Source organism: Bos mutus, chromosome 9, assembly GCF_027580195.1.
Source record: "Bos mutus isolate GX-2022 chromosome 9, NWIPB_WYAK_1.1, whole genome shotgun sequence".
NCBI classification, from domain to species: Eukaryota; Metazoa; Chordata; class Mammalia; order Artiodactyla; family Bovidae; genus Bos; species Bos mutus.
The window spans coordinates 46,223,767-46,236,447 of NC_091625.1; the positions used below are offsets into that span (position 1 = coordinate 46,223,767).

Genomic DNA, 12,681 nt, shown 5'->3' on the forward strand with positions numbered 1-12,681 from the left:
ACAAACTACCTCACAGCTTCCTGGGAATTAAAGTCAGACCTGGTAAAGAAACAGTTTCCTAAATGGGCTTTGCTCACATAGGGTCTCCTGTACTCAATTCCCAACAGAGTAGAATTGGCAGGTTTTCTTGAAAGTTCTATAACAATTTTCTATTTTTACATATAAACAGTCTAGCCAGTGTAATCATCCAATACTAAAGTCTCAATGGGTTTTATAATAACTATTTAAATGATACTATACCTTAAGGTAATACCTACAGTTTGTTTGCAAAATTTTCACAGATGTAATTCCATCTCACTTGAAACTTATTTTTATCACTTCTGTTAGTTGTCTATTCTTAATTGTTTATTCCTCCCCAAATATTATAAGCTTTTTAAGAGCAGAATAAAGCCCCATTTCCCCCAAAAGTCTTAATACTTAGTTAACTCTTCATATATAATAATTGGTTGAATATTCAAATATACCAATATAAGAAAAAAAATTGAGCTAAAATTGCACAACTTAACATTTAAAATCAAGTCCTTATTTCTCCTTTTAACAGGAGTAAACTCCAGGAATCGGCAATGGACAGGGAGGCCTGGCCTACTGCAGTCCATGCGGTCGCAAAGAGTCTGATACAACTGAGTGACTGAACTGAAATGAACTGAACTGAACTGAAAGCAGAAGCTCTGATGAAGTGAGCTTTAACCCTACTACAAGTGAAAATTTCACTTATTTTTATATTTTTTATAGCCTGTGAGTGTGAAATCTTCCAATAAAATATACTATGCATTTACATTGTTATACAACATTTTTCTTAGTAAAATTAATAAAACACATAGATATATCAAATTCAGGTATAAAATTTAGCCAAATTGTATACTTTGAAAAAAAGCTTGTTTTTTCTGAAGTAAAGGTCAGCATTATGAGATGTGTAGAAAAGATGCCATGGATTCCAGAACATTGTAATGACTCCAGCAAAACTACAACTAAATAATCTGATAGTTTTTCTTGAGGACTCCTTGTGATGGAGGGTACATTTCTCTCTTTGCAGCTTAAGTTTAATGAGACTGAAATATATTTAAGAACACTGATGAATTTATTTTACCAGTTCAGCATGTATGAACCCTATTTCACAGTCTAAATCTTTCCAGGAATATCCAAAATTGCCCTATTCCTATAGATTCATCTCAGATCCTATGCAATATAGGAGGCTGAGAAAATTGTTAAGCAAAACAATAGCAGAAGAATATGCAATCATTAGGAAGTTGCAGGGTGAGTCTTCCTGTCAAAAAAAAAACAAAAAAACCAAGAAAAGACTGTGTATCTAACGCTGTGTATCATCTGTGTATCTAACGCTTGTGGTAGGGTTAAAGCTCACTTCATCAGAGCTTCTGCTTTCAGTTCAGTTCAGTTGCTCAGTTGTATCTGACTCTTTGCAACCCCATGGACTGCAGCAGGCCAGGCATCCCTGTCCATTGTCGATTACTGGAGTTTGCTCAAACTCATGTCCATTGAGTCGGTGATGCCATCCAACCATCTCATCCTCTGTTGTCCCCTTCTCCTCCTGCCTTCAATCTTTTCAGCATCAGAGTCTTTTCCAGGTGGCCAAAGTATTGGAGTTTCAACTTTGGCATCAGTCCTACCAATGTATATTCAGGACTGATTTCCTTTACAATGGACTGGTTGGATCTCCTTGCAGTCCAAGGGACACTCAAGAGTCTTCTCCAACACCACAGTTCAAAAGCATCAATTCTTTGGCGCTCAGCTTTCTTTATACTCCAAGTCTCACATCCATACATGACTACTGGAAAAACCATAGCTTTGACTAGACAGACCTTTGTTGGAAATGTCTCTGCTTTTTAATAGGCTGTCTAGGTTGGTCATAACTTTTCTTTCCAGGAGCAAGTGTCTTTTAATTTCATGGCTGCAGTCACCATCTGAAGTGGTTTTGGAGCCCCAAAAAATAAAGTCTGGCACTCTTTCCCCATCTATTTGCCATGAAGTGATGGGACCAGATGCCATGATCTTCATTTTCTGAATGTTGCACTTTAAGCCAACTTTTTCACTCTCCTCTTTCACTTTCATCAAGAGGCTTTTTAGTTCCTCTTCACTTTCTGCCATAAGGGTGGTGTCATCTGTGTCTCTGCCATTATTGATATTTCTCCTGGCAATCTTGATTTCAGCTTGTGCTTCATCCAGTCCAGCATTTCTCATGATGTACTCTGCATATAAGTTTAATAAGCAGGGTGACAATATACAGCCTTGATGTACTCCTTTTCCTATTTGGAACCAGTCTGTTCCATGTCCAGTTCTAACTGTTGCTTCCTGACCTGAATACAGATTTCTCAGGAGGCAGGTCAGGCATCTGGTATTCCCATCTCTTGAAGAATTTTCCAGAGTTTGTGATGATCCACACAGTCCAAGACTTGGGCATAGTCAATAAAGCAGAAGTAGATGTTTTTCTGGAACTCTCTTGATGTTTTGATGATCCAGCAGATGTTGGCAATTTGATCTCTGACTCCTCTGCCTTTTCTAAATCTACCTTGAACATCTGGAAGTTCACGGTTCACGTACTATTGAAGCCTGGCTTAGAGAATTTTTAGTGTTACTTTACTAGCGTGTGAGACAAGTGCAATTTTGCCGTAGTTTGAGCATTCTTTGGCATTGCCTTTCTTTGGGATTGGAATGAAAACTGACCTTTTCCAGTCCTGTGGCCACTGCTGAGTTTTCCACATTTGCTGGCATATTGAATGCAGCACTTTCACAGCATCATTTTTGGATTTAACATAGCTCAATGGGAATTCCATCACCTCCACTAGCTTTGTTCATAGTGATGCTTCCTAAGGCCCTCTTGACTTCACATTCCAGAATGGTTGGCTCTAGGTCACACCATTGTGATTATCTAGACTTTTGCTTAGAAGGGCTCAAAGATACTCACTCCTGGTCTGCTCTACTCATTCTCAATTGTGGGCTCTATGTGATCATTACTTCATACTGATCTATCACAACTGTGGTCTCCTTCAGTGATAAGTTCTCTAGACAGTAATTGCCGAAACTGTTTAATGTTTGCAGCTAAAACTTTTCAAAGTTTAAATCCAGAATTGAGTATCTGACCTTTTCCCCACTTGGCTTTTCAAAAGAAATAACCTTTAGGTAAAATCATCTGTTTCTAATATTTACTGTATTTTCTTCTTTTGTGTTACATTACCCCCTCCTCCCCTTTTTTTGAGTCAAGGAAGAAAAATTAAAGGAAAAAAAAAAACCTCTTAAATGTAAGAGCATTTGATTGTATTGCATTATGTCATTTCCTGTGTACATTATCAAAGTCCCATGACTTTAGTAGCTCAGAGTCATGATTTATAAATTAAGCTTCATTCTTCATAAGATGTGGTTTATATTGGTGCATAATTATATGGGGTCCTCTTCTTTTTCTTTTCATGTATCATTCTTTATTTTTTCTATCCTGCCAACAGATTATAAATGGGTAGAAATTATTCATGTATTGTTTTTCTTTTATATATTCTGTAGCTGAGGACTTTGTAAGCTATCAAGGTGTACCTTATTGTTTAGCTGAAATAAGTATGGGTCTATCTGAAAAAGCTTCTATTTCATCCAAGGAAATTACTGATGGAAAAAACAAATGGTGGATGATGTGGAAAATGTCCTATCAACCTGCATAATCCATTTATATAATGATAGCAGATTTGTCTCTGGTGGTACCCTCTGCTTCTAGTGTTCTATAATTATGGATATTCAAATAGGAACAGTGCAATAATGATTGCTTTGAGCACGCTAAGATATTTATATCTTAAGACAAGGGCACCTACCTCTCTAACTGCATTTCATGCTAATCTTTCCCTAGATCAGTAATTAGCAAACTTTTCTGTAAATGGCCAAATAGCTAATAATTTTAAGTTTTGCAAGTCATACCGTATTTGTTGCAACTAGTCAAGTAGTGTTTTTTAGTGGTATCTGACATTTATTGAAAATAAGAAGTAAAATTTGTCCAGGTAGTGTTGAGGAGTTGGGTAGAGTACAGGAGTTCTTCTGTTGACCAACAGATGCAGGACTTAGAAAATACTCCAAATTCTGAAGAGATCTAGCATCTGGAAAAAGTGATGGTGAGACGAGTTGGCTGCAAGGCACCCCTGGGACCTGGCAGTCATCTAGAGGAGTAGAAAATGTCTCTGAGGGTGGGAAGGGGGAATGGGCTTCAGAGAAGGTGAAAGGCTGTCCCCCTGGCAATGATTCTGAGCTGTCTGAATCACTGTTTAGGGACTATGGCCTGCTAGGTACCTCCTAAGTGAGCTCAGATCACTAAGCTCAGGTCACTAAGCTCAGATCATTGTGGTTTCTTTGTGGGATGTAGTAGAGGATGATGGCAACAACATCCAACGTCTGCAGACAGATTCAGGTCTGCTAGTCTTTTCTACCAGCATTTCTCTGCTTCACAATGTCAAAGAACCATAGAAAGTAGTAAACAAACATGTGTGACTGCGTTCTAATAAAACCATCTTAAAAGCATAAATGAGAGTTAGCCTGAGGGTCATCATTTGCCAACTTTGCTCTAAGTCATTATGCACTGAACAGGGAAAGTTCCAGGCTTCCCTGGTGGCTCAGACAGTAAAGAATCTGCCTGCCAATGCAGGAGACCTGGATTCAATCCTTGGGTCAGGAAGATCCCCTGGAGAAGGAAATAGCAACCCACTCCAGTGTTCTTGACTGGGCAATTCCATTGCCAGTGGAGCCTGGCAAGCTACAGTCCTCAGGGCTGCAAAGAGGTGGACATGACTGAACAACTAACACAACACAGGAAAAACGGCCTCCCTACTTCTTGTGCTGCTCCACCACTTTGGATATTCTTGTCCCTGCTTTTCCACATTCTTGACTTCTTTTCTTCATTCTGATCTACACTTAAATGAAATGAGGCTCAAAGATAGGGAGACATTCTGATCTACCTACAAAAAAACCTGATTTATGTCTGTAGTCCTGGTATAATTACTGATGTGAAACCTGTCACTTTGAAATGTGATGTGATTGGAATGATAAATTATTGGTCAAAATTATGAGTCACCCTGTTCATAAAAGAATTCTCTGACGATTCTATGTAAACTAGGAAATTAGCCGATCATCCCTGGTGGCTCAGATGGTAAAGCGTCTGCCTACAATGCAGGAGACCTGGGTTCGATCCCTGGTTAGGGAAGATCCTCTGGAGAAGGAAACGGCAACCCACTCCAGTACTCTTGCCTGGAAAATCCCATGGACGGAGGAGCCTGGTAGGTTACAGTCTATGGGGTCACAAAGAGTCGGACACAACTGAGTGACTTCACTTTCACTTTCTTTCCACTATTTATATAGGAAACACTAGAATTTGCATTTTTGGTGCTTTCTTTTTATCATTTACTGTGTGCCTCTCCCTAGTGGAATAAAAGTCTGTATGGGAACAGAGTCAAGTCTGCTCCATTCATGTTGCATTTCCACTCCAAATATACTACATGCAAGATATAGTGTACCCATACACAAAAATAAACTCAAAATGGATTAAAGATCTAAACATGAGACCAGAAACTATAAAACTCTTAGAGGAGAACATAGGCAAAACACTCTCCGACATAAATCACAGCAGGATCCTCTATGACTTACCTCCCAGAATATTGGAAATAAAAGCAAAAATAAACAAATGGGGTTTAATTAAAATTAAAAGCTTCTGCACAACAAAAGAAACTATCAGATCAGATCAGATCAGTTGCTCAGTCGTGTCCGACTCTGCGACCCCATGAATCACAGCACGCCAGGCCTCCCTGTCCATCACCAACTCCCAGAGTTCACTGAGACTCACGTCCATCGAGTCAGTGATGCTATCCAGCCATCTCATCCTCTGTCATCCCCTTCTCCTCCTGCCCCCAATCCCTCCCTTCCAATAAGTCAAGTCTTCACATGAGGTGGCCAAAGTACTGGAGTTTCAGCTTTAGTATCATTCCTTCCAAAGAAATTCCAGGGCTGATCTCCTTCAGAATGGACTATAAGCAAGGTGAAAAGACAGCCTTCAGAATGGGAGAAAATAACAGCAAATGAAGCAACTGACAAACAACTAATCTCAAAAATATACAAGCAACTCCTACAGCTCAATTCCAGAAAAATAAATAACCCAATCAAAAAATGGGCCAAAGAACTAAATAGACATTTCTCCAAAGAAGACATACAGATGGCTAACAAACACATGAAAAGATGCTCAACATCACTCATTATCAGAGAAATGCAAATCAAAAACACAATGAGGTACCATTTCATGCCAGTCAGAATGGCTGCGATCCAAAAGTCTATAAGCAATAAATGCTGGAAAGGGTGTGGAGAAAAGGGAACTCTCTTACACTGTTGGTGGGAATGCAAACTAGTACAGCCACTATGGAGAACAGTGTGGAGAGTCCTTAAAATTCTGGAAATAGAACTGCCATATGACCCAGCAATCCCACTGCTGAGCATACATACTGAGGAAACCAGAATTGAAAGAGACTCATGTACCCCAATGTTCATCGCAGCACTGTTTATAATAGCCAGGACATGGAAGCAACCTAGATGTCCAACAGCAGATGAATGGATAAGAAAGCTGTGGTACATATACACAATGGAGTCTTACTCAGCCATTAAAAAGAATACATTTGAATCAGTTCTAATGAGGTGGATAAAACTGGAGCCTATTATACAGAGTGAAGTAAGCCAGAAAGAAAAACACCAATACAGTATACTAATGCATATATATGGAATTTAGAAAGATGGTAACAATAACCCTGTATATGAGACAGCAAAAGAGACACAGATGTATAGAACAGTCTTTTGGACTCTTGGGAGAGGGAAGGGGGGATGATTTGGGAGAATGGCACTGAAACATGTATAATATCATATAAGAAACGAATTGCCAGTCCAGGTTCCATGCAGGATAAAGGATTCTTGGGGCTGGTGCACTGGGATGACCCAGAGGGATGGGATAGGGAGGGAAGTGGGAAGGGGGTTCAGGATTGGGAACATGTGTACACCCGTGGTGGATTCATGTTGATGTATGGCAAAACCAATACAATATTGTAAAGTGATTAGCCTCTAATTAAAATAAATAAATTAAAAAAAAGATATAGTGTACCCAATATATAATTGGGTAAATATATAAATGTTTGTTAAATGATTTCAATCTGGGCATAGTGAAATTCTTTCTCATTATTATACATTATCCACAATGATAATTTTTTTCTAATATATATAGCTTAATATTAGAGATTTTTTTTCATCCTTAATAGAGAGTTGGAGACAGGCTTCCAAACTAATTGGCCTGACAGGAGTAGGATCCAGAGTTTTGCATGATGGATCCTCCTCCACCTCCTTCCATGGATTTCTGGGCAAAAGTGTTCTGTACATCTCTATACAAAGACCTACCTGGATAGTCAGAAGATGGCAGTGTTTTTTAAATGATCCTAATTTAATCTCAGTGGTCTTCCCTTTCTCCAAGAAAATCGAACCTATCATTGGGTTGAGAATCTTTTAAAAATCCCCAATATCTGCGACACCTTTTCCCTAGCACTTACTGCTTTTTAATGTAAAGGAATATGATTTTTCACTATTTCCAGGATGGTTGGTGGAAATCCCATTTGATCAATCTCGTTACATGGATGTGGTGATATTCACTAGGAGGAAAGGATTTTGTTTGTTTGTTTGTTTTTTTAGCTAAAAGTATTTGGAAAGCTGATATAATCCAAATTGTTTCCATGATGTCCAAATGACAAACCAAACCTAAGGTTATATAATTATGAACATAAAAAAACCCCTAAACATGGAATGCAAAGAATTTACTTATAGGTAGTATTTTATAAGACAGCCAATTTCTCATGATATCAAAGATTATCAACATGAACCAAAACACACGATTGTGGCTTCCTATCAGTTCTGAATTATATCCATAGAGATAAGTGACTAAGGACAAATAAAATGGAGGGAAAGATGGTTTGACTATTAAGTGGTTGCTAGTAGGTATGTCACAGATACAGCAAACATAAAAAGGGACCAATACATGTTGTGTCTACAATAACCTAATGAACTACAGAGAGATTTTAAGAAATGAAGATTGTAAATTCCAGGAAGTAGTCCAGTTAAACTAGTAGAAATTTAAGCAATGAGGTCACGGTGTAAAACCCTTATTCTGTATCTTGTCAACTACTGTGCCTCACACCAGCCTTCTCTCAGCCAAGGTCATATGCTTTAATAACTTACATGCATATAGTGCTTTTAAACCCTTTCATATCTATTTCAGCCATCTGATCCTCACAACAACCTGTGAGGTAAGTAGGTTTAGCAGCTGAGAAAGCTGATGTAGAGAGGTAAACTAAAGTGTCTCCTATCAGTCATAAAGCCAGGGCTAGCTAGCTCTGTGCACTTGGCTGCATCCTTCTTCTACTGGGCCACCCCTTGTATTTCTAAAAGGTCTTTCAACTAGTAGAGATGCCTGGGAGCAGCCACTAGCACACATGTTCCTACCACTCCACACATTAACTGTCCATTTACTCTGTTTTGTCTGAGGACACAGAAAAGGAGCCAGGGTATCAGGAGGCGTTGGTTGGACCCAGGCTCTGCCAGTGTAGGAAATACACCCTTGCATGATCAGCTCCTAACTTCTGGTGTTTGAAATTGACCTCTGAAGCAACTTTTCAAGTCCCAGCTGGAAAGCCCCAGTTGCCTCTTCCACTGCTGTGGCCAAGCGTCTGACCATGACCACTGCACCCCTGCGGAGCTCACTGGCAATGTCCTGCTGACTGCTGGCCTCCTCGCCAATGGCAATCAGCTGGTCCAATTTTTCTTGTTCCTGCTTTGAAAATTCTCGTGTCAACCTCCTGTTTTCTGTCAGCTCAGCTGCAATAGTCCTGGCCACTGACCACCTTCTTCACTGGGGCCACTTGGGAGGGGGCTCACTGGTCAAAGGCCTATTCCCACCAGAAATAAAAGGAGCCCTGGAGGAGGAGGCTGGAAGCTGCTGTGCTGAGGCTACCTGATGAGTGTTTTGGCTAGAGCTGGAGCAGGAGCTGGGCTTACCAGACAGAGCTAGTCTGGTCACGGGGCTGCTCTGACAGGGAGCAACTGCACCATTGTAAAGGTTGTGGGAGTTGCTGTAGCTGGGGGTCCCTTGAGAGCACCCTGCACCCAAGGAGTTATCCCAGGAGTCCTCTAGGTCACTGGTTTCTGGCATCTGGTCACTGACCCTCAGCTGCCAATCCTCATCTGATTGCTTCACTGTTTTCAAAATAGGCTGATGCTCTGCTCCCTGAGTCCTTTTTGCTCCCAGAATGCTAGTCCCCTCCTCCCCCATGGTGTCAGGGGATGCTAAATTCAGGTCACTGTTCTTGGCCCAAGCAGCATCCTCCATTAACTTGTCTGTATCAGTCACTATCTGATTTCAGATAAGCTGATTCAACATATCATAAAAGGGACAGTGTGGTGAATTACCCATACTTGTGGTGTGGGCCACATAGGTCTTTAAATATAAGTTCTTCAAGACTTTGAATAGCAAGGAGAGATAAGAAAGCCTTCCTCAGTGATCAATGCAAAGAAATAGAGGAAAACAATAGAATGGGAAAGACTAGAGATCTCTTCAAGAAAATTAGTGATACCAAGAGAATATTTCATGGAAAAATGGGCACAATAAAGGACAGAAATGGTATGGACCTAATAGAAGCAGAAGATATTAAGAAGAGGTGGCAAGAATACTCAGAAGAACTATGAAAAAAAAGATCATCATGACCCAGATAACCATGATGGTGTGATCACTGGACTAGAGCCAGACATCCTGGAATACAAAGACAAGTGGGCCTTAGGAAGCATCACTATGAACAAAGCTAGTGGAGATGATGGAATTCCAGTTGGGATATTTCAAATCCTAATAGTAGATGCTGTGAAAGTGCTGCATTCAATATGCCAGCAAATTTGGAAAACTCAGCAGTGGCCACAGGACTGGAAAAGGTCAGTTTTCATTCCAATCCCAAAGAATGGCAATGCCAAAAAAATGCTCAAACTATTGCACAATTGCACTCATCTCACACGCTAGTAAAGCTCAAATTCTCCATTACAAGCTACAACAGTACATGAACCGTGAACTTCTAGATGTTAAAGGTGGATTTAGGAAAGGCAAAGGAACCAGGGATCAGATTTACAACATCCACTGGATCATTGAAAAAGCAAGAGAATTCCAGAAAAAACATCTATTTCCACTTTATTGACTATGCCAGAGCCTTTGACTGTGTAGATCACAACAAACTGGAAAATTCTTCAAGAGATGGGAATACCAGACCACCTGACTTACCTCTTGAGAAATCTGTATGCAGGTCAAGCAACAATTAAAACTGGACATGGAACAACAGACTGGTTCCAAATAGGGAAAGGAGTATGTCAAGGCTGTATATTGTCATCCTGCTTATTTAACTTATATGCAGAGTACATCATGAGAAATGCTGGGCTAGAAGAAGCACAAGCTGGAATCAAGATTGCTGGGAGAAATATCAATAATCTCAGAAATGCAGATGACTTCACCCTTATGGCAGAAAGCAAAGAACTAAAAAGTCTCTTGATGAAAGTGAAAGAGGAGCGAGAAAAAGTTGGCTTAAAACTGTATACCTGTGGCGGATTCATTTTGATATTTGGCAAAACTAATACAATTATGTAAAGTTTAAAAATAAAATAAAATTGGAAGAAAAAAAAAAAAGGCAAAAAAAAAAAAAAAAAAACCTCAACATTCAGAAAACTAAGAACACAGCATCTGGTCCCATCACTTTATGTCAAATAGATGGGGAAATAATGGAAACAGTGACAGATTTTATTTTGGGGGGCTCCAAAATCACTGCAGATGGTGACTGCAGCCATGAAATTAAAAGACTGTTGCTCCTTCGAAGAAAATATTTGACCAACGTAGACAGCATATTAAAAAGCAGAGATATTATTTTGCCAACAAAAGTCCATCTAGTCAAAGCTATGGTTTTCCCAGTAGTCAGGTATGGATATGAGAGTTGGACTATAAAGAAAGCTGAGCACCAAAGAATTGATGCTTTTGAACTGTGGTGTTGGAGAAGATTCTTGAGAGTCCCTTGGACTACAAGGAGATCCAACCAGTCCATCGTAAAGGACATCAGTCCTGAATATTCACTGGAAGGACTCATGCTGAAGCTGAAACTCCAGTACTTTGGCCATCTGATGCGAAGAATTGACTCATTTGAAAAGACCCCAATGCTGGGAAGATTCAAGGCAGAAGGAGAAGAAGACAATAGAGGATGAGATGGTTGGATGGCATCACCAACTCAATGGACATGAGTTTGAGTAAACTCCAGGAGTTGGTGATGGACAGGGAAGCCTGGCGTGTTGCAGTTAATGGGGTCACCAAGAGTCGAACAAGACTGAGCGACTGAACTGAACTGCCTTTGAATCTGGAGCTGCACTGAAGCATGGTGCGGCAGAAGTCTTCCTGCTACATCCGCTTGGACACGGCCTGATAGACATCTGCGTTGTGATTCATGGTCTGCAGGCACTGAATGTACTCTGCCTTGCCTAGTGGGGAGAGAAGCCTGCGTATCTCCTGTCTGTACCACCGGAAGCCTGCACGTCTATTGGAAGTTGCCATGGCAGACTGGGAAGAAAGGCTAGCTGGAGGAGGCTCCCGGGCAGGAGAGTGCTGACCTGAAGGTGTGAGGAATTTCTGGGTGCTCCAGTCTATCTCCAAGAGCCAGCCGCTTCTTCCCTCTCTAGAGCTAATTGCTGAGAAGCCAGGTCCGAGGACTGCATTTCTGGCTGGAAGGCCACAGAGGAATGCAAGTTACAGGAGCAGCGTAAGGATAATTGTGGCATTAAGTTAGGCGGAGCTACCTGTAAGTAGGTTGCAAAGAGGCAGGATGCCAGGGCTGAGAGAAGCCCAACTGTGGGAGGTCACTTAGGATGGGGACCGGACCAAGGGCTACAAAGGGCCTTACTGGCTTGGTAACAAGGGGACCAGCTTCTTCACAAAAAGTAGGATGCTTCCAAGGCTGAGACCTGGAACCACTGTGTGTCTTCTGCCAAGGATCTGCTTGATTTTCATTACTGAGTTTGAAATATTTCTTATTCTACTTTGTTTTGCTGCCAATCCAACAACATCTTCATTTTTTGAGTAAGCAACAACAGCTGGAGTAACTCTGTCACCTGCGTCATTTGCAACCACGCCAGCCCAACCATCCTTATGGATGGCCACACAAGCTGATGTGCAGCTCAGGTGAATCCCAGTGGCAGCCGTGAGGCGGCAGAGAAGCCGGCAGCACTCAGGAAAGCAGTTTTGTATTACTATAAATATGCAAATTATAAATAAGAATATAACAGTCTTATACAGTCTCAAACTGTGGGAATGCATTTGTGTCTGTAGCTGAAAATGCAATGTATTCTTGCTAATTAAAATGGATTTTTATTAGTCTTAGGATGCTTCAACAAAGAAAACAAATGTTTTTACTTAGCTGGGGAACTAAGTAACTTGAAACAAAATTTAGTAGCATTCAAAATCTTTCATTTACTTCTAAATATGTAAATATATTAATATTTTATCTCAGATCCTCATTTGATTTTTTGAATATGTTAATTTCCTTAAAAAAATCTCTATCTCCAAATAGACAACTACTGCCTCCATTTTATGGAGAAGGTAATGGCACCCCA

At 40.4% G+C, this 12,681-nt stretch overlaps 1 non-coding gene and 1 pseudogene across 1 annotated transcript; one reads left to right on the forward strand and one right to left on the reverse strand.

Moving 5' to 3' along the window:
* Positions 1 to 5,113: 5,113 nt before the first annotated feature.
* On the forward strand, positions 5,114 to 5,185 carry TRNAC-ACA (transfer RNA cysteine (anticodon ACA)). The gene has a single exon. It is a non-coding gene; the product is annotated as a tRNA-Cys (tRNA).
* Positions 5,186 to 8,632: 3,447 nt separating this feature from the next.
* Positions 8,633 to 11,626, reverse strand: LOC138989221 (myb/SANT-like DNA-binding domain-containing protein 7; annotated as a pseudogene).
* Positions 11,627 to 12,681: the final 1,055 nt, after the last annotated feature.